Consider the following 27982-nt stretch of genomic DNA (forward strand, 5'->3'; position numbering starts at 1 on the left):
CTGGGATGGATGTTTCCTCACAGCAAAACATGTCCTGGACTACATGCTTCTTTGTGTATTAGACACAGAATAATCTTCCCCATGCTCATTTACAGTCTAACCCGTGCAATATTCATGTTCACACCGCCACAGCATACTTTCGAGTAATGAACCTCTAGGCTTATTATCCTGCCTGGAGAGCTAAACCTCAATTCACTCTGGTAGCAACAGATGCATATGTGACCAGCATCTACGTGTTACAAAGACATGGCACTACCTCAAGTGTGACGAAACAGAACCATCAGTTAAGAGGAAGAATGAGTCACGCTGAGCCTTAAGACGAAACACGGGGCCAAGAAGGCTGCACTGTGCATGTGAAGTGGTGGTGGTGGCAGTGTGAGGTGTAAGACAACCAAGATAATGACAATAATTAAACCATTTTTGCTTCTACACTAGAACTACTTCATTTTGAGTTGTGGTTAGTAGGACATGGAACAATCAAAAACTTTTCATAGTTGTTTGTTGCTCCTTTTTTTTTTTTTTTTTTTTTGGTCAAAGCATAGATCACATTAGGAAGCTTATCTTCTTACTACAAATATCTAGGTCTTTTAACCTTAATAAAGAATTATTTTAGTTAACTGGAAGTATGGACCTCCTCATTGACAATCTTCCAAGAAATAACTTCTATGAAATCAAGTGCTGGCAGCAAAATCAAGTTGATTGTTTAAAATACTGGCATCTAAAAGCATAGCATATTACACATTTGTTAATTATAATGCCATTCAGAGTCTTTCAGATAATAAAATACCGTTTTCTCAACCACAACAGTGTGAGACTGTAGCTTCTGAAATTATGCTCGAATCCACAGAAAACCAAACATGAATTTAGAACAGTGTTATACCACTGCCTCTATTACAAACTGATGTTGCCTCTCCTTTGCAAGTGTGGGGAGATGTAGTACCTTCCTGGATAAGAGTTAGTTCAGTAAAAATATGAGTTTTATGTCTATCTGATATACTTCTGTCTGTTTGCTACCCCTCAAATGATCTACTGACAAACACAAAAGCATTTTAAGATCATATACTTACATTTAGTAGGTGCCATTAGTTGATGGGGTGACTCTCCAAAAAAGCCCTTCAATTTCTTCTTCAGCTCTCTGCTGATTTTCTCTAGAATAAAAGAAGTCTTTTTCCAGTTGCTGGACTTGTACTTCATACTCTTTCAAGGTTTCTGCAATACCTTCACCATCTTGTTCTAGGGCAAGTAAAACTAGTATGAGAATCAAATCTTCACTTCACTTCTCTGTGCCAAAATCAAGATGCCCAGCTAGAGAATGTCCTGTATTTTGCTGACACTCTGCTTTCAGGGTGTACATTTAAACTAGTATGACAGAGGATCAAAAAGCCCATGCCAACCCCAATTCTCCATTTTAATAGGAGCATTTAGAGGATAAAGATCAAGGGGATTGCTATCTTTCACCTTTCCAATGTCAACAAATTGAATATAAAAATATGACAATTCTGACCGTTTTTTAAAAATGGTCAGCTTTTTTCTTTTATACAAGCACCTTGTGTCTGTTCATCAGCATCCTACACGACATCAGAATTAGTAACAGCCAAAATGTTATCTTTCTACCTCATATCTTCTTTTTTCTTTCATATGAAACACAGTATTTCTCAACAGTGACTAAAGATAATATCTGCTGTACAATTCCCCTTGGAAAACAAACAAGCACCCTTGAAATGATGCAGTATCAACTGTAGTTTTTTCTCATGTTCTCTGTGTTGTAGCGTCAGCTGCCTGTCACACTGCAACCTGATGTGCTCAAGTGCAGATTCCAATTCACGTATTGTATTTTCCTGGTCTATGACCTTCATTTCCTGTTCTTCAGTCTGCAGTTGTAATTTACGTTCAGACTCTTGCAGGCCAACAATCTAAGACAATCTAATACACTTCTATCAAACCATTTCAACAAATGCTTTTACAGTTCTGCTTAATAGATGAATGGATACAAAAGCAATTGTCTCTATAAACTGTAAGCTTATACTGGAAACAGATTTGCCTGCTGACATGAGTTCACACTTCAGAATTGAGCTCTGTAGATTTTGATCACATGGACTAGCGGATTTTTTAATACCCTGTGCAGAACTTAAACTGATACAAGAGTTTTTTTCCTGTTTCTGGAAAACTGCCAATTTGTGTACCACAGACAACTTGTTCACAAAATCACCCAAGGTTCACCCATGGGCAAAGAGAGACACCAAGTCCTAATGCATTTCTTTTTTATGTTTCTAGGTGTCATTACGATTCTTCAGTATATGGTGGTAAGAGCTTATTTGCAGAAAGATTTTATAATGGATTTGGAAAAAAGAAATACTATCCTGAGGTTAATAAAGACTGCAGGTGGGAAGAATTTCAATACGACACCACTATTTAAATATGTTGCTACTTGAGAAGTTAGCAGCATAAAGCAGTGGAAAGGAGCAAGGAAATTTCCAGATTTGCAACACCTTTTAAGCTAATGACACCAAAACAAGATACAAACAAGTAATAGAAAAGCATCCTTTTTATGTTGATGTCAAGATGCAAAATATCCAAATTAACAACAGATGTGAGTAACCTAAGCAGGCTTTCAAGGAAAGTGGATTAAATTGACTTTACTTCTTGACACTATTTCCTTTAACTATTTAGCGCAATAACAGGTAATAGGATAAAATATTGATCATTAGCCAAAGCAAACCTTGTTAAAGTAGTTGAAGAGGATAGCTCTGAGCTCATCAGCAGACAAGGAAACTAGTTTTCCTATTCCATTACCCTCACTCTGTGAAAGGATCTGTGAAGAGGATCTAAGCAAGTACTGGCGACTCTGAATACTTTCATTCTTGTAATCAATAGCAGCCTCCAGGGCTTCAATTCCTTCTTCCAGCTGCAAAAGGACATGTTCTTCCTACACAGAAACACAGGAGTGAGATTGTAAAAAAAGTACAAAACAAATCTTTGTGTGCATAAGACATTAACTTCATTCTCAAAGGTGAATCTCAATTGAAGAGCAAGACTAACTAGTAGTAGTACAGAGAATGGAATGGGAAAAATAAGAGGAAGAATACAAATCTAGAACCTGTTTGGAGCAAGCAGGAAATGTCTTGATATCCCTTCCACAGACCAGAGTTCAAACAAATGGTTCATCACCACAAAAGCCTACATTCTATTCTTCCTTCATTTTCCCCTCCCCACAATTTGATGACTTCTATTACTTTTTCAGTTGAACTAGTTTTCTAATTAGCGATTAATGAACCAATCAGATCTGTAAGCAGTTTGGTGACCATTATCTGTGCAGGAAGGTGGCAGAAATTCACGCCCTGAAGTATTGCAGAAGATTCTGTGGAGTGAAGCAAATAGGATTCTTTCTGGCATGCTATCAGCTCAGTAATAGGCCCCAACTGCTGCTTCTCAAGACCTAAAACAAATCTGTGTATTTTACATCAATTTATTCAATCTTCAACTTAATTATACTGATCTATTCAATCCACAATATGGCTTATTTTCATTGTAACTATATGGAGGCCTTCAGGTGAGGTTTGGTCTTTCACAAAAGCCTATGAAAAAAATAATCAAGGGACATCACTATTAGAGTACTTCACCTTGTTCTATGTCCTGATAGGAAAATAGCTACCTAAGATAAATTGATGTACATCCTGTTTCATTATTTCTAATTATAGAATTGTTAGGCCAGCGACATTTGTCCGGACTCTAGCTAAAGTAAGTAAGTCCCTCTGAAAGTATATGTTGTTCACTGTTATGTAAGTAGTGCCATTATAGCAGTACTTTCATGTCGGCTGTTAACAAAAACACCCAACCTCAGTTCCTTGATTCTCTACTATCTAATACTGGGGGACATTTTAGGTCATGATTGGAATACTTTATTATACAACATTGCCTAAAACTTCGATGTATCTCAGAGATAGTTACTTACTTCAGCTGACAACACTTTTCAGTTACCCTCTTTCAGTTTCTCATCCACACTATTTCTTCTTCTGAGTAGCTGATCCCTTTCCTTCTGAAGAACCTGAATTTTTTCCAGAATGTCTGTCTTACCTTCAGTAGTGCTGTCCTGAAGCTGCATACCTTTATCACACAATTCCTGGTCCAGCATACTTAAGCAAGTAGACAATTTCATACTATCTTTGTTTAAAGCCTTTAAAAAAAAAAAAAAAAGAGAGAGAGAGAGAAAGAAATAAGAGGAAGAATGAAAGAAACCGTAAGTATAAAACTCCTTCCCCATAAACATGTACATGAGACTGTCGCATCCTAAAGTGGAAGACCTGTCTACTTCTTGTAAAGGGACGCCATTTAGGCTAAGTAGATAGCTACCATAAAATTTACTATTTAATCAAAAGATGAAAGAAAACAAAGAAAAGCAATGTGCAGTTTTCTACATATCTTACATGAGTTAGTCATTACGGTGACAATGACATTTCAATTTCTGTTTCTCAGTAGCCAAAGTAAATAATACAGAATGTTTCTCTGCCATGTTCTCTACTTTGCAGGCATTGAGCAATTTTTTAGATATCGTTATTTAATGTGCTGCAATAACAGAACTTTGGAAGTCAGATTTTGTTTTGTTGTTAGAATTTCGGGGATATCATGTAAATAAAGGTTACTACATTCTATTATTCATGTTTAAAATGTTGATTTGATCAAGCCACACAATAATGTAATGGCAGCGCTACAGATACAAGTTGCATGGCTTAAACCTCTTCTGTTATCCGGCTGCCCTCCTCCCATAGTCTTTTCAGGCAGCTCTACAATTGTGTTAAGTTTCTTTCTTTCTTTCTTTTTTTTTTTTTTCTTAAATCACCTGGCTAGATCTCAGTTTCTTGATTTCTAGGCGGCATTTCTCTTGCAATAATGCTTCTTTTTTAGCTACAATGGCTTCTCTTTTCTTTAAATCTTCTTCTAGTTCCGCTAACTGTTGGTGCTGTTGAAGAATTCTTTCCATTTCTTCATCCAGCCATTTCTTCTGCTCTTCTAATTTCTACAGTTTAAACAGAGATCCAGAGAGCATTAACGAGGACTATTTGGGTCAGAATTTTATGACTATGTTTTTCCTCTTTTAGAGTAACTGATAAAACGTGAGAAATCAACATTTCAATTCTGAACATTAAGTGTTCAACAGAATCCTGATTCAGGATAATACAGAAATAGGACTGACTTAAGGAGAGGCTCAGCAATGTTATATTACTACATCTTATGCAAACAATTTTATCAGATGCTTTTAAGGAAATGTATTATTTTCCTAAAAACAGTTATAGAAATAGATGTCATATACAGAATGACAACAACTAAGTTTGAAAGGTACCACAAGAAATCAGCTAGCCCATCCTCATTGCATGATTCTTGCCCAAGACCAAGACTGGTGGAAAAACACATAGTGATGAGAAACTGTGATGCTGAAAGAAAGAAAAAATGGGAGTTCTGATCCTGCTAGCAGAGTCTATTATAAGTCTCTTCTGAAGCAATGGTTTATCAGTGGGCATATTGCTGGTATGGCTAAAAAGTTGCTTTTATTTCATTTTTTAAATTTATTTTCACCTCTAAAGACTTTGGTTAACTCATGAAACTCTCATGTTCCAATGTCTAGTTCTGAAATCATGCAGGTAGCACTGTTGCACAGGAAACCTACTATTCTAAAACTGTCATGAACAACCAAAACCATAGCCATCTGTCATATTTGTCAGATGGGAAAAGAAATAAACAAACAAACCGTGCAACATTTATAACAGAGCTCATCAGAATCACCTTCAAACCTACCAGACAACCAAACTTGTTGAATTTCCAGCTATCTGAATTACTACCTTTGACAAGTCATAGAAAAAACAAAGACATTACAGCCCTCTCCTTTCGTTCATTCAAAACCAGTAAAAGAGCTTCTTGACTTGTCTCAGTTTTTGCTACAACAAAAAAAATAACAATTTAAAAAAAAAACAGGGGAGGGAGGATGGAATACTCTTCTTCCAAAAGCTTTACAAAGATGGCACGGGGTGAATAAAGACACCTTTCTTTTCAGTGTCCACACAGATTTGGAATAGATTAGCTACCTCTGATTTCTGTAAAGTTCCCACTGACTTATTTTTCTTCTTTTTAAATGCAGCAATCTCGCTGTCTTTAAGTTTAAGAATCTTCTGTTGCTGTTCCATCTTAAGCTGAAGTTCCTATAAACAAAAACAAACAAACAAAACTTTCTTTCTGCCTCTATCAGTGTGTTTTTCAAACACATTTAATGACAGAATCTACACAATCATGAAATCAGAAATATTGAACTAATTTACATGCAAAATTGCAACTCAGGGCTAGACATCACATAATAACATTTAAAAACATAGCTGAAGAGAAAGGAAGAATGAAGATTTCTATGAAAATACTTATACATGATTTCTTCAGTGTCAAGTAAGCAATTACTTAAAAGGACAAAATCTGGTAGTATAGTACATTGCCTTTGGGAAAACAAAGGTCAAACTGGTTGGTCTTATTCTTTGTCATAAGGAAACAGAAAGAATCCTACTTTAATTTGTAGCTGGTCCCGCTGAAGCTCTGCTTCTAGTTGCTTCTTTTTTTCACTCTCCTCACGCAGTCTTTTCTCTAGCAGGGTCTGCTGATGCTTCATCTGATCCACGTTCTGCTCAAGTTCTATTGCTCGTTTTTCACTTTGGTTAGATAGAGAAGCCAGATTCTTAGTGTCTTGCTTCTTCTTCTGTAAGGCCTGAATGTTAACGGAAAATTTCAGCTTAACAGGAAAACTTAAAACTAAAACCTTACTCAGGTTAATTCTCTATTTCACTGAGTTAGGACAGTGAGCAAGACTTGCTACATTTTGCCACAACAATCACACATTATTTCTAAGATCTCTGAGCCTTCGTAAAATCATCAAAGACAGAACTATCTAACTACTTAGTTGTTAAATAGTAGTGGGTATAACTGTGTGAAGGTTCTCATTGGCTACTTCAATCCAACTAGCTTCAATTGTGTGAAGCTGGTGAGAGTTTCACAAGCAGAGTGTACGGATTTCAAAGGTGATGCTGAGACAAGAATTTGCAAATCCTAATGGTCATATTGGAAATACCTGCACTTTCAGCTTAGCTGCATCCATCTTCTTTCGGAACTCTTTTTGTAGCTTGGCTTTCTCAGGAAGCTCTCTCAGCTCCTTATTCTCCAGCTCCTGAAGCTGTTTTTGAGTTTCGGCCAGTTCCATTTTGGCCTGCTCGGATTCTTGCTCCAGTTTAGTTATCTTCAAAGAATATTGCCTGCTTACACACTCTGCATCCTTACCTTAAAGACATCATATCCAAATAGTTTTAAAACAGCAAGATAATAATTTGCAATGTATCACTTAAACCTGTAATTGAATCGTTACTTACTTCATCCTGATTAAACCAAAAATTTCTGAGACATTTTCCAAACCTAAACAAACAGCTCCCTTGTAACACTGAAATATAGATGAACAAAGGAATCTTAAATCTGAACTCTTCATAAATCATCTGATGTCACCAAAGAAAGTAACACCTGAGTGCCACATCAAGTGAAAATTTTCTGCCTACTGCAGTCCTTGACAAAATAGCTTGCCTGTATTATTATTATTATTATTATGTTGTTGTTGTTGTTGTTGTTGTTGTTTTGTTTTTGTCTGTTTGTTTGTTTGTTTGTTTTTCCCCAGAGGAATATGCTACATATTTCTCAGCTTTCAACTTGGTAATCAGCAAAAAACTCTCGATTGTGTTTCTACTGATTTACCCTGTTCGGGCAATCTGATTTGCTCTGTTTGGGATTCCGTAAGTACTGTTACTGGGGGCGCACAATGTTTCTCAATGCCAAAAGACTGCCTCAGGAGAATATGTACACACTAGAAGAGTGTGACTGAAACAGGTAAGCACAGATCTTTAGGGTCATCATAATGATAAGTTTCTGGCAAGCATATATATATCAGGACAGGTGTGTAATGATATAGGCTAACAGGGACACTGACCTTTTCCCTCATCCACTTCTGACTCCTGCTTCTCTACTGCTATGACGGCAATGCAAGCATTCCCAGCACAGTGTCGTATCTTCTCTCCTATCCCAGACACTGGATGACAAACACATGTCCATGAAGAGATCAGTTGCACTAAGCATACGTGAAAAATTACACTATAGGTGGATAAACACAATAAGCCACAAAACACAAAAAAATATTTAACAAACAAATCTGCAGATCACAGCTGAGTAGGACACAATACAAATTTGCAGCCTTCAATGCACTCATAGCAAGTAATTCATTGAAGTTAGGAAACTGTAAGTTACCAGAAGTATTCCCACAGAAGAAAATTACCCAAAAACTAAGATATGCAGGTCTTCAGAAGTTTTGTGTCTTTTTTCTTGCTTATTTCTGAATGTCTTCATTTCAATTTTTCAGTCACTTACCTGTTCTTACTAATTCCTTAATAAGTTCTTCTTTCATTTTGATGTTAAGTGCAAGTTCTCTCATTTTTTGCTTGGCCTCAGTGAGTCTCAACTCTGAATTCTTTAACTTCTGCATGTTAAAAACATGACTTTTCTGGAGGCAGTCCATTTCTTCACCTTGAAAGAAAACAAAGCAATGTGGAGACCAAAAAAAAAAAGGAATAAAAAAGGAATAAAAGGAATACACTCTTTAGCCAAAAGACAGTGATCTGAAATATAGTATGTATAGAATTCTTACAAATGAAGCGAAAGAGACAAAAGGAGAGAGTATTGCAAAGAGTCTTTTCCCTGCCGTCTAAATATGGAAATGACAGCATGCATTAGCATTTCAAGATGCTAACCTGAGAGAGAAAAAAATATATTTTTTAAGCATTTTCAGTGCATCTCTGATGAAACAATAGCATGTTTCCTTTTCTTGAACTAGTACTAGACTTGTATGTCAAGTGCTTTCTCGCTAGTAAGTAGTACTTAAACATTAAGGTCACTGATGTCAATTTCAGAAAAGGAAAAGGAAAATAATTTAAAAATAAATTTATGTTGAGCTATCATGAAAAAAGTATTTGTAGCAAATAAAGACATTTTGATGAGAAAAATAATTACATGTGATAAAGACATTATTGCATATTCTAATATCTAACACAATTTACTCTCATGACTTCCATTTTACCTGTGGCTGTATCAGTCTGTGGCACAGATTTGTCACATAAGCTGGACTTGTCAACTTGACATTTCATGTCACTTTGCTCAAAGGGAAAGCACAGAGAAGCCTGTTTTCGTGTCCATCTTTGGTTTATTGAATGCCTAAGAAAGAATGGAAAACATGATACATTCTAAACACAAAGGGATTTTTTTTTCTTTTAACTTTATATAAAGTACATGATATTAAAGAGAAGAGTGCCAAACTGAGAAAGCTTACATAAGCATTTGCACCTTCTTCTTCCCATGCTTGATCTTGTTGGATGATGTCCCCAAAACAAAGATCATGCAATCTTTATCGCATCAAAAAAATGTGGTTTTTAAACTAGTTTCATAATATGCCTAGTTGGTCCTGCAAATTTATTTTAAGTAGTATCACAAATGGCCTCACATTACAGTAGGATTAGGCAGTAATATTATATTTGCTATATATTTATCTGTAACAAAAATTAAAGAAAAAATTACTTAATTAAGTAATGAGAAAAAAAAATGAAATTACTTTTGACTGTCTGTATTTTCTTTCTCTTCATCACTCTGATCAGAGAGGTGGCAGTGAAGGACTTCATCTTGATCTTCTATGTAGCTCAGTATCATCTGGCTACGAGCACGGAATCCTGCAATCATCCGAGCCATGGAAAAAGCAGGGGGACTGGTATACACTTGCCAAAAAGCACCCAAAAAACACTTGGAATAGTTCAGTAATTCTTTATTGATATTCCAATAGTATTTCAGTTTAAAAGTCTTTCACTACCTGACCTTGTATGCAAAATTGCAGGTGTTTAAATAATATTTCTGAGTACCTGTGTACCAGAAGGTTTTGCAAGAGAAGGTTCTGCTTAGAACACTTGTCCCAAGTGCAAAAGAAGGTACTGTTACCAACTTATTACCCAAAATGTTCAGTTTATCAGTACAGAATAATCATTCATTTTGGGAATGCTTCCTATCTGAACTGTTAAACATTGCACAAAAAGATCACTAAAGACTACAGCTTTATGACTGTGATAAATTCTGTGTTTTAAGTCAATTTGTATGGGGCTTTGAGCAACCTGATCTAGTGAAAGGTGTCTCTGTCCATAGCAGAGTTGGACTAGATGATTTTTAAAGGTCCCTTCAAACTCCAGCCATTCTGGGATTCAAAATGTAAGCCCATAGATTTTGGACAATTGGGACATAGCATGTGTCGCAAGACATTCGAAAGTACTTTTTCAGTCTTCCATGCTAAAATGCTTCAAAGCTAAACAGCAGCTGACAATAGGTCACCATAATTTGTCACGCCCAATAGAATTATTGAACAATAACTGTTAAAAAAAATGGAATGCTTAGGTAGACCTTACCTTTCGTGTCTCTGTCCCTGAAGATGGGTAAAGGGAGTGTAGCAGACTCTTTGTGAGTGGGACACTGTATGGCCTTCTTGCAGATGCCGTAACAGCAGGCCCATCTCCACAAGCACTTGAGAAGTCCCAAGTTTTCACAACCATAAACTTCTCTAATTTTTCTTTTAGCTGATCAATAAGGATTTGCTGTTCCACCATTTTTTCATCCTCATATGAAAAAAACAAAAACAAAAACGGTTGCTGATCATCAGGTTTGCATCATACCTTTCTAAATTCATTATAAAGGTCAGTCTTCTTGTATATCATTCACCAACTCTAAATTCTTCTGCAGTGCACAGGCAAATTCTGCAACAAACTGAAAATTCTCTGGCATGACAGGTAGAATCTTACCTCTCCCCAAACTCCAATCATTTTTTTGAGACATTTTTGTCTCTAAAGGACCTGTCCTATATAAATTATGTCAGCTAGATTTAGACATCTAGTGAGAAGTAGATGACATATTTATCAGCCCTTGCTTGCCTTATTTGTGTGTTCATGGATAAATAAAACGGTAATTCAAGAAAAATGTTCAAATGAAGCACATGGTCTGAGTTTAAAGAATGAAATGTACATACATGTAGGCTTCCTCTTCCTCTTGGAGCGGTCCAACTTGAAAGATTATTTTTATTAATTAACATTCATAAAATTGTACGTGACCCCAGGATCCCCTGTATCAACCGTTACTTTCTTTTCTACCCAGCCTCAAATTTGTCGGTAATGCTAGTTTGAAGAACTTACTTGCCTTTCCTACAGCAATCTCTGTGCATTGTTCAAAATTACGTATCTTCACTGAACTGATTTATCCATAAGGCCAAGATCATACAATTTTCAGTCTTCTCTGTTCCTTTCAGAATACATCAAAAATCTTGCCTATCAACAGGAAATTTGAATAACAGCTAGAGATAGTTAACTAAAATATGCATTCTCCTACTTTGAATCATATATTTTTTATTTATTCTTTTTTTCTCATCTTCTTAGACTGCAAGTCCTTTCCCCATACATAGACAATGCCCCACAAATTGACATTTTGTTGGAATACAATACATAATATTTCTGTGTCATAGCAAAAAGAATATATATGTCAATACCATGCATTTTATGATTGTGGAAGTAGTAATGGGCAACTCCACCTTGCAACTTTTTTTTTTTTTAATCCCTATAAGACTCTGTCCCTTATGCCCTTGTACATACGACCCCATAGTGCATAACCTGTTACATAAATACATGGGTACAAACATTTACATGCTACTTTTACAGTTCTTATTCTATCATGTATCATTGAAACGACACCTTTCCTGTGCATACAACTTTAAGCCATTTGACACAAGCATTTGATTTAATTATTATACTGATTTTTCTGTTTTTAAGTAAAAGTGAGAGCTGCGATCTTTTGCCTACAGTACAACTGTTTCTGTTCATATCATCTGCCTCGTATCCTCCATAAGATACAATTATAAGCATAATCGTATATAAGCATCTATGGGTATTAGAAGCATGGATTGTTTCAGTCTAATAAGCTGACAATATGCAGTATGGGTTAAAAAAGGAAAACACACAAAAAAAGCCTATCCAGAGATGACAGAACAGAAAAAATGTTACAGAGGGAAGGAAAAGATGGTGACCAGTAGACTTACCTTTCATTCATTGACTCTCCCCAAGCCATCAGCAAAGAAGAGGAAAAAGGAGAAAAAGGAGAAAAAGGAGAATAAAAAAGGAGAATAAGGAGAAGAGTACTAACTAGCCATGTTTATGCTGTTCCCTTTAAAAAAGGTCAGATCTATCATCCTATAAAGTCAAGATCCAGGTCTCCTGGATCTTGAAATGCTATTCACTTACTACCCATTACAATTTCATTAGCATATACAAGATCTAGAGAGGGAAGGAGGCAAGCAGTGTTTCCACTGTGTCACTCAGCTTCTTGTAATAGTAAACTCTCAGAATACTAGGATGAAATTCTGTCTTAAAAAGTCAAAAGGCAACAATACTTTACTCTCACACTGAATAAAGATATAACAAAGCATGTTTCTACACAGCCTTTCAATTAAAGCATTCTGTAGGAACTTGATGGTCTTTTTGAGATTCTAAACAATCTTTAAAAGCCTTTCAAGTCCTAAAGCATGAATCGTCCTGAAACAACTTAGCAACAATACAGATCTGGAGGAAGGCAGGAAGCAAAGAGAGGGTGAATGAATCACTTAATATCATACAGGAAGGCTGTGGCACAGTTAGGCTGATACACAAACTTCAGGAATCACAGTATTGTGATTCACCCACTAGATGATCTCAGCTCATTAGGGAATACAGCTCTAATTCAAACAAGGTGCTTGTAAGACTGGTAGGTGTTTACATCCAAAAAAATTCTGAAGGATCTGTCTTGAAATCATGAGTACATTCCTATAGTGGACGGATGGTTCGACATAGATACATGTAATATATGCCAGAGGAAAAATACCTGTAATCTATGTGTTTCTTCAGCCTTCTTTAAAGATTCCAGTTGCTCTTCATTTTCCTGTATTAATGTCTTTATCTGATTCTGCAATATCTTCAATTCATGATCCTTCTGGATGAATACTTCTTCATCCATAGCTAGAGCCTGCTAGATAATAAAAGGAAAATTCAGCCAGTGGAAATGCAGGCATTGTTATTCTTGAAGTTGGAAAATTAAATACATACATATATTTATTTGTTGTTCAAAGATGTGATTGGAACTGCAAAGTTGGCACGTATAAATGGCAAATTCTCCCACCATGGAATCACAGAACAGCTGAGGCTGGAAAGGACCTCTGCAGGTCACCTGGTTTAACCCCTGGCTCAAGCAAGGCCACCTTGAGCAGGTTGCCCAGGACCATGTCCAGGTGGCTTTTGATGGTCTCAGAGGATGACTCCACTTCTTTGGGCAACTTGTTCCAGTGCACAGCCACAGCCACCACACAGTACACAAGTGCTTCCAGATGTTAGCCTAGAAGCTCTTGTGCCCACTGCCTTTTGTCCTGGCTGCACGTTCACTGCACCTTCCTTTCAGGTATTTGTAAGACATTGCTAAAATCCCCCCCTGAGCCTCCTCTTCTCCAAACTGAACAGTCCCATCTCTCTCAGCCTTTCCTCATTGGAGAGGTGCTCCAGTCCCTTAAGCATCTTTGTGGCCCTCTGCTGCACTTTTTCCAGGATGTCCCTGAATCTCTTGCATGGGGGAGCCCGGAACTGAACAGAATCAAGCAGAATGGAGTAGAAAAGTTGGAAAGGACCTACAAAGATCATCAAGTCCAACTGGCTGACCACTTCAGGACTAACCTAAAGTTACAGCATGTTATTGCGGGCAGTGCCCAAATGCCTCCTGAATACTGACAGGCATGGGGCACCAAACAGCTCGCTAGGAAGCCGGTGCCAGTGTCTGACCATCCTCATGGTACAGAAATTTTCCCTGATGTCCAGCGTGAACTGGACATCCCCCACAGCTTTGTGCCATTCCCATGCATTCTTCCCTCAGTTACCAGCAGCAGAGACCAGCACCTTCCCTCCTCAGCAAGTTGCTGAGAGCCATGAGGTCGCCTCTTGGCCTCCTATTCTTCAGACTGGACAACACAAGTGTTCTCAGTCTCTCCTCATAGGACCTGCCTTCCAGCCCTTCTACCAGCTTTGTTGCCTTCCTCTGCACACTTTCAATTATCTTCACATCCTTTTTCAACTGGGGAGCCCCTGAGCACACAATACTCAAGGTGAGGCCACATCAATGCTAAATAAATGGTGGGAGAATCACCTCTTTTGACTGGCTGCCTATGCTGTGTATAACGCACCACAAAATACAGTTTGCAACTGCAACTGGACACACTACTCCAGCTGTGGCCTCACTGAGCAGAAGGATCACATCTGTTGACCTGTTAGTGACACTTTGCCTAGTGCAGCCAACAAAACCACTAGCCTTCTTAGGAGGAAGGGCACATGGCTGACTCATGTTCAACTTGGTGGCCACCAGGACGCCCAGCTCCTTTTCTGCAGGGCTGCTTTCCAGCGGGGTGGCCCCCGGCATGCACGAGTGCCTGCAGTTGTTCCTCTTCAGGTGCAGGACTCTGAACTTGCCCTTGCTGAACTTCATGAGGTTCTTGTCAGCCCACCTTTCTAGGCTGTCAAGGTCCCTGTGGTTATGGCAGCATGGCCCTCTGGGGAATCAGCTGCTCCCTTCAAAAGTGGTTTCCACCAGTTGTTTCTTTACTTCTGTTTCTCATCTATTGATTTTGTTTTGACAAGTTTCTTTCTCCCAAAGGAAATAACGGACCCATAACCAACACTACCTTACAAAGTGGGTATTTAAATCCAATTCCTTTCTTCGGTGTGCTGTGAGATGTGGCTGTAAAATCTCAGCATCAATCATAATATTAATACACTTCTCAAACAAAAAAATAAGGATGGCCCTCCTTATTTTTCATCTCAAAGAAGAGCCTAAAGATTAAAGAAATTATAATGTTATTTTTTTTTTCAGATGTTTTTCTGGGTAAGTGATCCAATAGTGATTGAAGGTTACTTCCAAATGTAGCTGGCCTTCCAGAAAACCTTTAGGAGCCAAATGCAAAGTATAGACACACTATGTCTTACCATTCTAAAGACAGATACTTCTGTACAACTCTATCTTTTCTGTACAACCTATATCTTTCAAGTAAATACAACTCTTAAGAGCTGCTCAAGAGCCTTTATTGCCCTGTTTATTTTAGCATCTCCATAACCATCTCCTCCGAGCTGTGGATGGCATGCTTACCTGGGTATCTTTCAGTTTAAACCCAGCTCTTACACTGTTTTGAACCTGGGAAGCAGAGCTTTACAATAAGCCAGAGAAAAAAAATGAAGAATAAATAACAGAGCTGTAATTTAGGATGATGAGAACCAAGAAAAGCCAGAATTTGTGTATGCGATTGCGAGGTAACAATCTACAGGCTTACCAGAATTCAGTGTGAAAAATGAAAATAGGTTGATTTTATAAAATTCTAACTTGTTGGAACTCTATCTCCTCCTCCTACAAGACAGACACATTAGCTTTCCTGATTTGTTCATAGGTACCTAAACAATCAACTTAGAATGAAATACCTGGCAGTTCTTTAGTTCTCTCCTCAGCTGAAGAATTGTGATATGATGGGGCTCTTGCATGGTGCCAGTTCCAGTGTCAATTTGCTGCACGGTGAGAGCTTCCTGCTTTTTAAGCTAACATCATCATTCAAATCAACCAGGAATGGGAAGGCTTCGTCCAAACAGTTTCTGTAGCTGAAGCACTGAACTTGAAGCCGGGTGAGCTGTTCTTCTAGCAAACTGATTCGGGTTCTTTCTTGATTGAAGTCATGTCAACACTGATTACCAACTTGTTGGTTCTGCAAAGCTTCTCGGAGCAATCTGATTTCAAGTTCCATTTCATCAATCCGGTCTTGATCAGGGTTGTAGTTGACAACTGGTTTATTTCTAATGTTTTTGGCTCTGTTTGCATATTTGAGCAAATTTAAAGATTCATCAAAGTCTGATGAGGATGGACTTATACATGTTATCATGACCGTCTTGGCGTTCCCTCCTAGGGAGTCTTTCAGAATGCGAGTGATTTTAGCATCCCTGTATGGAATATATACGCTTTTCCTTTTTGGGTCTCCAAGAGCACTGATGACATTTCCCAAGGCCAACAAACCACTATTGATTTGAATTGATTCTTTGAATCGTTCACCGGTATTTCCAGTCTTTGTCACCCTCTCTGATCCTGCCAAATCCACAAAATGGAACTTTGAAGCAATCATCTGGACTGATTTCCAAGATGAATCCTGTGGATCACTATTTTTTCTGAGACTCTGCAGATTGTTTCTGACAAATACTGATAGTAAAAATGGCATGTGATCGACTAGAGTGTTCGTTCATTTGTGTTGTGCCTGCGTGACGAGCTGCATTGCCACTTTCCAACAGGCTCATCACTTCATCTGCACATTCTACTTGGAATTCCTTAGCACCAACAATCACTTCAAACACCAAAAGAAAATCAGAATAATTAAATTAATTTTAAACTTTTCAGTAAAAGTTTACTGCAATTATGAAGAGTCAATCTATAAACACAAATCACACAAGCATACAAGCCTGCATTATTATAAGGTCGTAGCACATAGCTAAATAAAATAAAACAGTATGTGGAAAGCACGAAGTACAGCACATCTGAAACCTGCAGAAATAGAATATATGGGTGTATTTTGTCACAGCATTTGAAACAATATCGTAAACAGAATACACAGACTTAGGTGTTTACACATCGTCTTATGCAATTTGCAACCTAGCGCTATCTAGAAAAAAAGTATGAGCAAACCTAGCTCAAAGCTTACTTTGTCAGTTAAAAAAAAAAAGACAGAAATTTTGAAAGTTTGTAGTAAAAGTGACTCCCAGCCTATGTTAAGAACATAGTTCTTAGTGGAATGGAAGCAGATATTTACAGCATAAGTAGCTTAACAAATGTAACTTTGAAGTGAGAAGCAAAGGCTTAATCTTAAAGCATTCATTCAACTGAATAATCATGCACAATTGTGTTTCTATGCTGAATTTGCAGAAACAGTAACAGTACTACCTTACCACCTGATGCTGCTTCTGGAGGAACATTGATATTGTTCATAGGAATCTCAAATGAAGGCTGCTTCAGATCAGCTAAACTGAATTGATATTTTGAAAACGTGACTTCGTCTAGTATTAGTCATCGATAAGCTCTCTTTTCAAGAGGTGGAAACAGTAATGTGTGCACACAACAGAAATCAAATGCACGAAGTTCTAGAGCTGAAATCCTACCTGTATTTCCCTTTTCATCTTCTCGGATATGTAAATCTTTCACAGAGGTCTCCAACTCCAATAAATCTCGAAGTTCTTCCTTGTAAACCTCTATATAAGATACCTTCACACGGAAATCGATGTTATGGTTTTCAGAAATATGCTGAAATAACTCCTGAGTAGCCCGTGGGATTATGCCTTTTTCATCCTCTGAAACTGATGCTAAAATAGAAACACAGATGTCACAGATACTTGCAGTCATTCTGTCACACAAATTACAAAGACTAAAACTAAAGAGAAGTCTGCGAGGTTTATCACTCAATATAATAAGGAATAGGAAGAGCTCAGTTTTCCCAAGTTTTCATGTAAAGATTTGCTTTTCTGTTGATCAGAAATGCATGGAAATGATACAGAACTTTACTACTTTCTGCGGGTACGAGACTACAAGAAAATTAAATTAGTAAAAAATCACGCTAGAAGAAAAAAATATTTTGAACTTGCTCATGAATTAATGATAAAACTGCAAATCCTTTATGCAGAAAGAATGAATACATCATTTTCAGGGTTTCAAATTCAGAATCAAGGACCAAGAAAAATCCAGATAGTCTTCTAATTCCTGCTACTCCACTTCTTCTCTCTTCTTCAGCAGAACAGACAAACAAATTGTGACTTCTCCATATGGAAGGGAAGATAACCAGAGCTGGTGATACAGGATTCCAGAGAGAGTCAGAAAGCAAAATCGTATACATGCAGAAGCTGAAGAATTCTTCTGCGAACTAATACAGAAAAAAAGTAGTTTCCAGTCTCAGGTGTTTGAGGAACACTGACTCGGAAATACCAAGTAAGTCGAATAGTAGAGTTTCAGATATCTGCCTTTAAAAAAGCAAAATTTGAATTCCACATAAAGTTCAACAAGGCCAATATGCAAGGTTCTGCACTTGTGCTGGAACAGTTACAAGCACAACTACAGTCTGGACAGAAAACAGATTGAGAGCAGCCTTGAGGAGAAGGACCTGGCTGTTGGGAATTGGCATAATTGTTCGATCTAAGCTTGCTTTAAGCAACCAGGGGTAGGCCTTAGAAATCTCAGGGCCTGCTGTAGCTGAGCAAACCAAGCTGCCAGAGTAACTGTGAGAAGCTCCCACGGCAATGACTCCCACATCACCCAATTAAGGAACTCAGAAAATATTGTTATCAGCAGCTGGCCTCAAGGACTAGGCCTACGTGACCGTTAAGCACAAAGGGGGTTGTTTTCCTAACTTCTAATCAAAAGGTGGTGTTATTTTCTTAACAGTTTGTCTGGGTGCTTTTGACCAATAATCTTGTGTGAAACACTGTCCACCCCTGTAAAATTCACTATAAAAGTTGGGCTATTCGGGCAATAAAATGGCGAAGCATGATCTGACTCTGCTGGTGTCTGTCGTGCTTTCGGCCGTGCTTCGCAACAAATGGCGCCCGAACAGGCTGAGACCTGAACAAGGCCTGAACAGGACATCGCAGCGGGACAGACATCGCACCGGAGCAGGACATCGCAGCCGAGCACGGACATCGCAGCGGCGCCGGGGCAAACACCGCAGCGCAGCGGGACACCAGTGCAGCGGGACACCAGCGGCGCCGACACATCCGAACGCAGGTAGACCAGGAGACCAGCGGCGTCGGGACCAGCGGCGCCGGGACATCGGCGCGGCGCCGGGACCAGTGCCGCCGGGGACCAGAGCCGGGGTCACAGCGCCGAGACTGAGACATCGGAGCGGCGCGGGACATCGGAGCGCCGCCGGAACTTCGGAGCGGACATCGGAGCGGCGCTGCAGCTGACCAGACACCGAGCAGCACACGCTGTACACAGGACTCACGGTGAGACGCGCTACTCCCGGTGAGACGCGGAAAACGCGGTACTCCCGGTGAGAGACGCGGGACACGGTGGGACGCGGGGACGCGGGGACTCACGGTGAGAGACGCGGGGTACGGAACCGCGCAGGACATTGAAGTAATCGCGAGACACTGAAGTAATTGCGGTAGAGGTAAAAGGGACGATAATCCCCGCACCTGCACTCTGACAGGTGAACGGGACGTAAACGCGCAATCCCCGCGCCCGGGAGCACCTATAGACGGTCCCTGCCACTCACTTGTCTTGCAAAGGTTGTAACAGTATAAACAAAGGCATGGAGAGACAAGCGGCCTATGATTTGCTCAAATGTTTCTTAGAAAAATGAGGCACGCAGGGTATAGACTGCAAAAAGGATTTACCAGGATTATTAGCATATGGAGTAACAAAGGGTTGTTTTATCAATCCGGATACAGTTTTTGAACAAGCAGAGTGGCGCAAATTTGGGGACAAATTGTTTGATGAAGTTATTAATGACAATAAGACTGCTAAAAAATTATCGAAGCCTTGGAAAGCAGTCACTAACGCCTTAGCTATACATCAGGCTGAGCAGAGAGTCGCTGCTGTCGCTACAGAGCGACTGGGATTGCCGGGAAGAGCTGGTAGTGTTAACCCTCAGATGGACGAGGAAATAAGAGAGCAAAAACCAGACAGAAAAAACACCAGCCCGTTTACAGACGGTGTTCAACAGAGGCAGAGGATGTGGAACCAAATAGCAAATGAGGCCCTACGTGAGGGTGAACACGAGATAGCTGCACAATTGATTCCAGAGGCCTTCCCGGTAATATACTCACCACCGGACGCCCAGGGTAATGTTACGGTTAATCTAGTGAATTTGGACTGGAAATTGTTAACTCAGCTGCGGTCCACAGTAAATGACTCAGGTCTGAAAGGTGAACCTACGAGACACATGCTGGACTACATTTGGGGAACAAATATTTTGCTTCCAGGAGACATACGCAACATAATGAAGTTAATTTTGACCCAACACCAGCAGCTCTTATTTAATGCCCATTGGCAGGCTGCTTGTCAAGAATCAGTCGCAGTGATAAGACCACCGGGGGACCCTTTACATGGGGTCACGCTGGAAGAGTTGATGGGGATAGGACCGTATTTTAGGACAGAAGCACAGGCATTGCTGGGACCTGATAAAGCCAAGGAATCAATGAGAACGGCCAGAAGAGCATTGGATCGGATAAAGGGGCCAGGGGGAATACCTTCCTACATGGGAATCAAACAGGGTAGAGAGGAACCATTTGGGCTTTTTATTGATCGTGTAGCAAACGCCATACAGGCAGCAGGGGTGCCCGATTACCTCAAGGGCATGATATTAAAACAGTGCGCAATTCAGAATAGCAACCCCTCTACTCGCAATATATTGGCTTCCTTACCCGGGACATGGACAATTGAGGAAGGGTTGGAAAGAATGGCTCAGGTACCAGTAGGCCCACAAGCTATGTTAGTAGAGGCAGTAAAACAATTAGGTGACAGCATGCGAGAGCAGGCACAGGCTATGAAAGAGCATGCTGAGTTTACACAGAGTCAGGTCCTTGCAGCTCTTGCTCCTTTGCAAACCGCCGGTGGTCAAGTACCACCCCCTAGTAACCAATTACCACACCGCTGCCGATGTTATCGTTGTGGTGCTTTTGGACACGTGAGACGAAACTGCAGAGCTGGGGCAGTATGGTGCTCAAATTGTCAGTCGAACAATCACAAGGAAGCGGCATGTCGACGCAACATGCCGGGAAACGGCCGGAACAGCGGCAAGAGTCGCAAACGCCTCCCGTGGCCGCTCCGCTCCCGGCCCTGGCCCCGGCGCCGGCACCGGCCGGGGCAGCGCGGCCGCGGGCGGCCACAGGGCCGGTCCCGGTCCCTGTGCCCGAAGTTTCCCAAGCCCGCCCCGCCGAGGCGGAGGATGCAGCAGGACGGCGCGGAGCGGGGCGGCTTCCCGTGGCCGGAGCCGCTGCCCGTGGCCGGCCCGGCGCTGCCGTTCCGCTGCCCGCGCTGCGGGGAGCGCGGTCGGTTCGGCCGCGGCGCGAGTGTCAGGGCGAAGTTCAGCAGGATGGTGGAGGCCGTGGACAAGACGATGGAGAAGCGGCTCGACAGGCTGACCGGGGAGCTGGACCAGAAGACGGCGGAGCTGCTGGAGGTGCGGGAGGCCTTTGTGCAGCTCTCGCAGAAGAAGCAGGAGGTGCAGTGGAGGGAGCGGGTGCTCAGCAGGCAGGTGGACGTGGCAGTGGAGATGATCGCGGCCTTGAAGCAGCACCTCAGCGAGTTCGAGGAGGAGGCAGAAGAAGAATTGCGGGGAAAAGCCAGGCTCCAGCACTTCATTGAGAACCTGCTGCAGCGCATGGACCTGGCAGAAAGGCAGCTGGAGTATTACCAAAACCAGCAGATTGCCTGCAGCCGTATAGCAGATGTTACATGCTCTTTCCTAACTAGTAATCATGTGTCTCATCCATTTGTGGTGAATGGTCAGTGGCAAAAAGAAAAGGGGGAGAGTAAGGGGCGGCAAAGACAGAAACGGTACCAGGAGGATGCCACTGACACTGACAGCACGGGTAATAGCAGTAGTATAAGTGACACAGGTGCGGGGCGGCGGGCACCAGTGTCCTGGAAATGTGATGGTGATGAAGACTGCTCAGACGGCAGTGATGAGAGTGCTTGTGTGAAGAAGACGTGTGCTGAATCTGACTTTGTGTGCAACAGTGGTCAGTGTGTGCCAAACAGATGGCAGTGTGATGGGGATCCGGATTGTGAAGATGGGTCTGATGAGAGTGCTGAGCTGTGTCATATGAGAACATGCCGGGTAAATGAAATCAGCTGTGGTCCTCAGTCGACCCAGTGTATCCCAGTGTCGTGGAAATGTGATGGTGAAAGAGATTGTGACAGTGGAGAAGATGAAGAGAATTGTGGCAATGTGACTTGTAGTGCAGCAGAGTCCACATGCAGTGGTGGGCAATGTATTTCCAAAAGCTTTGTCTGCAATGGTCAAGGTGACTGCTCCGACCACTCGGATGAATCTTTGGAGCAGTGTGGCAGCCAGCCTGCACCTCCAGTGAAGTGTTCTGCGAGTGAGGTGCAGTGCATCTCAGGTGAATGTATCCACAAGAAGTGGCGATGTGACAGAGATCCTGATTGCAAGGATGGAAGTGATGAAATTAACTGCCCTTCTCAGACTTGCAGGCCAGACCAGTTCAGATGTGAAGATGGGAACTGTGTCCATGGAAGTAGGCAGTGCAGTGGTATGAGAGACTGTCTGGATGGCACTGATGAAGCAAACTGTAACAATGTTATTCAGTGCTCTGGACCTGGCAAATTCAAGTGCAGAAGTGGAGAATGCATAGATAACAATAAAGTGTGTAACCAGCAGAGAGACTGCAAGGACTGGGGTGATGAGCCCCTGAAGGAATGCAACATAAATGAATGTGACTGTCCAGCTGGGTTTGACTTTGTAGAAAAGAGAAACTGTGGAATTGATGAATGTCAAAACCCTGGTATCTGTAGTCAAATATGTATCAACCTGAAAGGTGGCTACAAATGTGAACGTAGCCCTGGATATCAGATGAATCCTGCTACAGGAACCTGGAAAGGGCCATACCGGTACAAAAATACAAATAACACCTGTGATTACAATGACACTGCTAAGCAGGGTTTAGGGGTTTATGGCACGGAGACAAGGGGTAACAACTACAGTGTTTGGAACAATTGTACAGCTTTGGCCTTACCTCCTGATGTTTTTCTGATTTGTGGAGATAGGGCCTGGCAAGGTATCACTGCAAATGCTATCAGAAGTCCATGTTACTTAGATAAACTCATTGTATTCGTTTCTAGCTTGTTGCAGTTGCATGAAATCACCAGACATAAACGGGCATTGCTTGCACTGGATAGCAATGATAATGTTGAATTGTGTGGGGTTGCAGCTAGAGCGGCATTGGCAATTTTAGTGCTTGGAGTGGCATCTGTGGCCGCACGTAACAACTGCTCGGCTGCGGGGATCAGCTGTGGTGTGGACGCCCCTAGGTGCACCCTGAGCGTTTTGTTCGGAGGGGACTCCACTCTCAGCTGCTCACCGCAGGAGCAGACAAAGATCTCCTGTAGCTGCAGACAAACAGTAGATTTTCAGCTGCTGGAGGGATACTAACTGGAGTATTAATAATTATATGTGTTATTCTTAAATGTCCAGGTATTTTGTGTTGAAAGTATTTGTGTAAGGGTAAGGTTTTAAAACAAAGTGTTGCAAGTCATTTCATGAGGAACACAATGAGAGACAATACTTGTTTGTTTGCTTATCATTCTAAATTATATTCTTGTGGTATGATTGAGGTTATGGTATGATTGAGAGTGAGATGTGCCAGAGGCCTCTGGGTGTACGATTGTGTTCTGTATGTGTGATTGTACTGTGTACTGTGTGAGAGAGAGCACATTTTAACCATAGTGCAGGTTATTGTTGCCCTAGTGCAGGATTCTGGAATATAACCATAGTCCAGGTTATTGTTGCCATAGTGTAGGATCCCGAGATATAACCACAGTGCAGGCTAAAAGCATGGGAAATTGGTGCCGGCAAAAATCATAGAAAAATGGATTCATTAGAAAGATTCAATATGATATCAATCCTTTCAATCAATGGTTCACTGATTTGTTTGAAACAATGCATAGATGGTCACTGGGATTGGTCAAAGGGACATTAAGGATTCTGTTCATTGTGGTGTCAATCATCATTACACGTAGTATTGGGATAAATGTGGTTAAAGGGTTATTTACAAAATGTTATAGGGATTTTGAAGTGGTGCCGGGAACAGGTATCCAATGGATCACTGTAAAGTGGACTGAAGCAGTTTTAGAATCTGCACACGCTGAAGACGACCAAGAAGAGGTTCCTGATAATCTGACAATGACGTGGGCTGTGACACCTCAAGGACTGTCAAGAACAGCCTTTGATCACCATCAAGTGATTAGGTTTAAGTGTGTTACTATTAAGTTGTGTTGCTTACTACTAAATTGTGTTACCATTAAGTGCTTACAGTAATTGTGGTATTATTAGAGTTAAGTTGTATAGTTGTGTTATGTTATGTATTTGACATCTGCTGTAAAACCAAGTCCTGCTTGTACTAAAAGAAAACGGGGGAATTGTTGGGAATTGGCATAATTGTTCGATCTAAGCTTGCTTTAAGCAACCAGGGGTAGGCCTTAGAAATCTCAGGGCCTGCTGTAGCTGAGCAAACCAAGCTGCCAGAGTAACTGTGAGAAGCTCCCACGGCAATGACTCCCACATCACCCAATTAAGGAACTCAGAAAATATTGTTATCAGCAGCTGGCCTCAAGGACTAGGCCTACGTGACCGTTAAGCACAAAGGGGGTTGTTTTCCTAACTTCTAATCAAAAGGTGGTGTTATTTTCTTAACAGTTTGTCTGGGTGCTTTTGACCAATAATCTTGTGTGAAACACTGTCCACCCCTGTAAAATTCACTATAAAAGTTGGGCTATTCGGGCAATAAAATGGCGAAGCATGATCTGACTCTGCTGGTGTCTGTCGTGCTTTCGGCCGTGCTTCGCAACACCTGGCGGTGTTGGTTGATGAGAATCTCCACCTGAGCCAGCAATGTGTGCTTCCAGCCCAGAAAGCCAACCATATCCTGGGCTGCATCAAAAGCAGCATGGCCAGCAGGGGGAGGGAAGTGATTGTCCCCCTCTGCTCTGCTCTCATGAGACCCCACCTGGAGCTCTGGGTCCCCCAGCACAAGGACGTGGAAGTATTCGAGAGAGTCCAGGAGGGCCACAGGGATGCTTAGAGAGATGGAGCACCTCTCTTACGAAGACAGGCTGAGGGAGCTGGAGTTGTGCAGCCTGGAGAAGAGAAGGCTCTGGGGAGACCTTACAGCAGCCTGCCAGTGCCTAAAGGGGGCCTACAGGAAAGCTGGGGAGGGACTCTGGAGGGACTCTTTGGCAGGTGGTATAATGATAGGACAAGGAGGAATGGCTTTCCAACTAAAAGAGGGTTGATTTGGATTAGATCGTCAGAAGAAATTCTTTACTCAGAGGGTGGCAAGGCACTGGCAGAGGTTGCCCAAAGAAGCTGTGGATGCCCCGTCCCTGGGGGTGTTCAAGGCCAGGCTGGATGGGGCCCTGGGCAACCTGGTCTAGTGGGTGACATCTTTGCCCGTGGCAGGGGGTTGCAACCGGGTGATCTTTAAGGTCCCTTCCAACCCAAACCATTCTAGGATTCTATTCCATGAAATTTATCTATGAAATCTCTTTGTCAGTCTCTGAAAAAAGTCCAAGAGTGAGTTTGCTTCATACAATTACCTAAAGCAGATACTTTCTAAGTAGGATAAATGGAGCAAAAATTTCTAAAGCACTGTGTTTCAGAAAGTAGGGTAAGTTGCCTGTTAGAATAGAGAATGGGAAAGAGCACTTTTTTATTTTTTTTTCTCTCATACTTTTGGGATAGCCTAATGGACACAGAATTTGTGTTTAGAACACAACCATCACATAAACTTTGGAATATATATGTCTTTTTTTTGCTATACATTTTTTCATTATCTCTTAAAAATTCTCAAGCATCATCTGTTATGTATTAAATACGTAATTTGCAGAACTACATTGTTCACACACACACAAAAAAAGACTTTTTACAACGTACCAATGTGACCACCTCCAATGGTGTAAGTCTTCCCGGAACCTGTCTGTCCGTATGCAAATACTGTAGCATTATATCCCTCAGCCAAAGACACTAGAAGAAGTTTAATGCAAACTGGATAAACTTCTTCTTGGGTTGAGTTTTTGCCAAATACAACATCAAAAGTGAAGACATGGTCTTTCCCAATGATTATTTGTTGTGTATTTGGGACTAATCTCACGCATACTTGGTGGTTATGAAGCACTTCCTTGGAAAGCAGAGGTCTGACCCTTACTGCAACTTTAACCAGGATCTCCTCCATGCCGGCCTCCATCTCTGTGCTCCCCACTCAGTATTCAGGAAGATCTGTTACAATTCCTCTGTTCACCTCATTTGCAATTTTCTGCACCTAAGAAAAAATGTTTTCTGAGTTAAAGAAGAAAGAATTAACTCCCTGCTGAAGCAGAATGTTGAAGAGTTTCCCAAAGAATACATAAGCATCATTACACCCTGGAAAGGAACTGTGATAAAAAAGCAGATACGTTAACAACTGTTAAACCAGTGCAGAAACTAATTTTGCTTCTATTACCTTCTAAGCTAGCAGACTTAACCTTTGGTCTGAAAGTGGTCAGACTTTCTGTTTGGATGTTATACTGCCGGATGAAGCAACAATATTGTAAGATCTTGTTAATGAACTGTTGATAAAGCATAGACTTACAATGAACCTTATTTTCTCACTGCTACAGTACCGATGCATAGGCAACAGAAATTATTCAAACAAAACCTTTTTATCCTGAATTTATACCTATAGACACACACGTGCTTGAAAGCCATCTTCTGCTTACAAGAGCCAAGTATTTAGAATTTCAGAAGCACAGAAAGCTGTCGTGTTGCTTACATGGTGGGTATGATTTTAAATAGTTGTGATTACTACACACCAAGCATTCCTCTGATTTTAATTCATCTGTTTATGCCCATATGGAACTATTTTTTATTAGTTATATATTTCAGCAACCATGGTTCCTTATACTGCCCCCCATCTATTAATTCTGAAGCACAAGAAGAAGCATCGAATCGCATTTCTTTACAAATGTCTACCAGAAACACTCCAAAGCCTCGATGGGTATCAAATGCTGCCAGATCCCAAACACATCTTCTGCTCTTCTCTTGCTGATTCTCAGTCAAGGAGGCTTTGCCATGCAAAGGAAAGTTTGCTGAACTTCCTTCTTGCTCAACTCCCACGCAGCCTTTTTGCTGTTACCCAACTGGCAGAACTCACCAGCTAAGCACATCAAATTCAGCCTGCATGAAAACGCAACCAGACTGAAACACAAGTCTTCTGTGGTTGCAAAGATAAGAGTTTTGGCACTCACACCCATTTGCATTGAGGGCTTGTTCATTCCGAGCTGAGAAGCTTGGGAAGCTGACAAAAAGCCTTGTTGTACAGAACCGAGCAGAGCGAAGCCAAGCAAGAGAAGCAAGAGCCTGAAATCCTGCTCATTTCAGAAAGGGCACGGCAATCACGAGCAGATACTGAAAACTTACTGACTCCCCCCCCCCTCCCAAAATGACACCCAAACCAGTCGCGGGAGGGGAGGGGCGGAGGAGGGGAGAGATCCCATTTCCTACTTCCTCAAACAAACACCAAGCAAAATGCCGGCTCAGCGGCGCTGTGGGGCGGCTCCCCCCAGACCCAGCCCCGGCCCCGTCGCTCCCCGCTCCAAACCTGCTCCGGGCGGCGGGAGGCAGCCTCCGGGCGGGCTGAGGGGCCGGCGGGCCGCGCCTGGGCCGCCCGCGCTGCTGGTGACAGCGCCTCGCTAGGCAACGGCCGCAACCTTCGGCGGCGCCGCCCCGCCGCGCACAGCGGCCCCCCGCGGCAGGAGGGCGCGGGCGGAGCGGGGGTTGAGGGGTGGGTGTGAGGGGACACCGGGGGGCAGCCCCCGGCCCCCAGGGACGCGCACAGTTCGCCCTCGAGTCCTGGGGAGGGTGGAGGGGGCCGTCTGCTTGTGGTCAAAGCAGGGGTGCGAAATGCGGCTTCCATCGCCGCGCTCGTCATGGAGGAGAGCGTCTCCTTACGGCTCCGGTGGAGCTCAGCGGTAAAGGCTGAGTTTTCCCTCAAACACAAGCGGTCTCCAAGTAGGCGAGCCACGCTCACAACTGCTCGCAGCT

The 27982-nt window shown here is 41.7% G+C and overlaps 1 pseudogene; it reads right to left on the bottom strand.

Moving 5' to 3' along the window:
• On the bottom strand, positions 1–27933 carry LOC137848780 (kinesin-like protein KIF27; annotated as a pseudogene).
• Positions 27934–27982: the final 49 nt, after the last annotated feature.

This window comes from Anas acuta (genome assembly GCF_963932015.1).
Source record: "Anas acuta chromosome 4 unlocalized genomic scaffold, bAnaAcu1.1 SUPER_4_unloc_2, whole genome shotgun sequence".
NCBI lineage: Eukaryota > Metazoa > Chordata > Aves > Anseriformes > Anatidae > Anas > Anas acuta.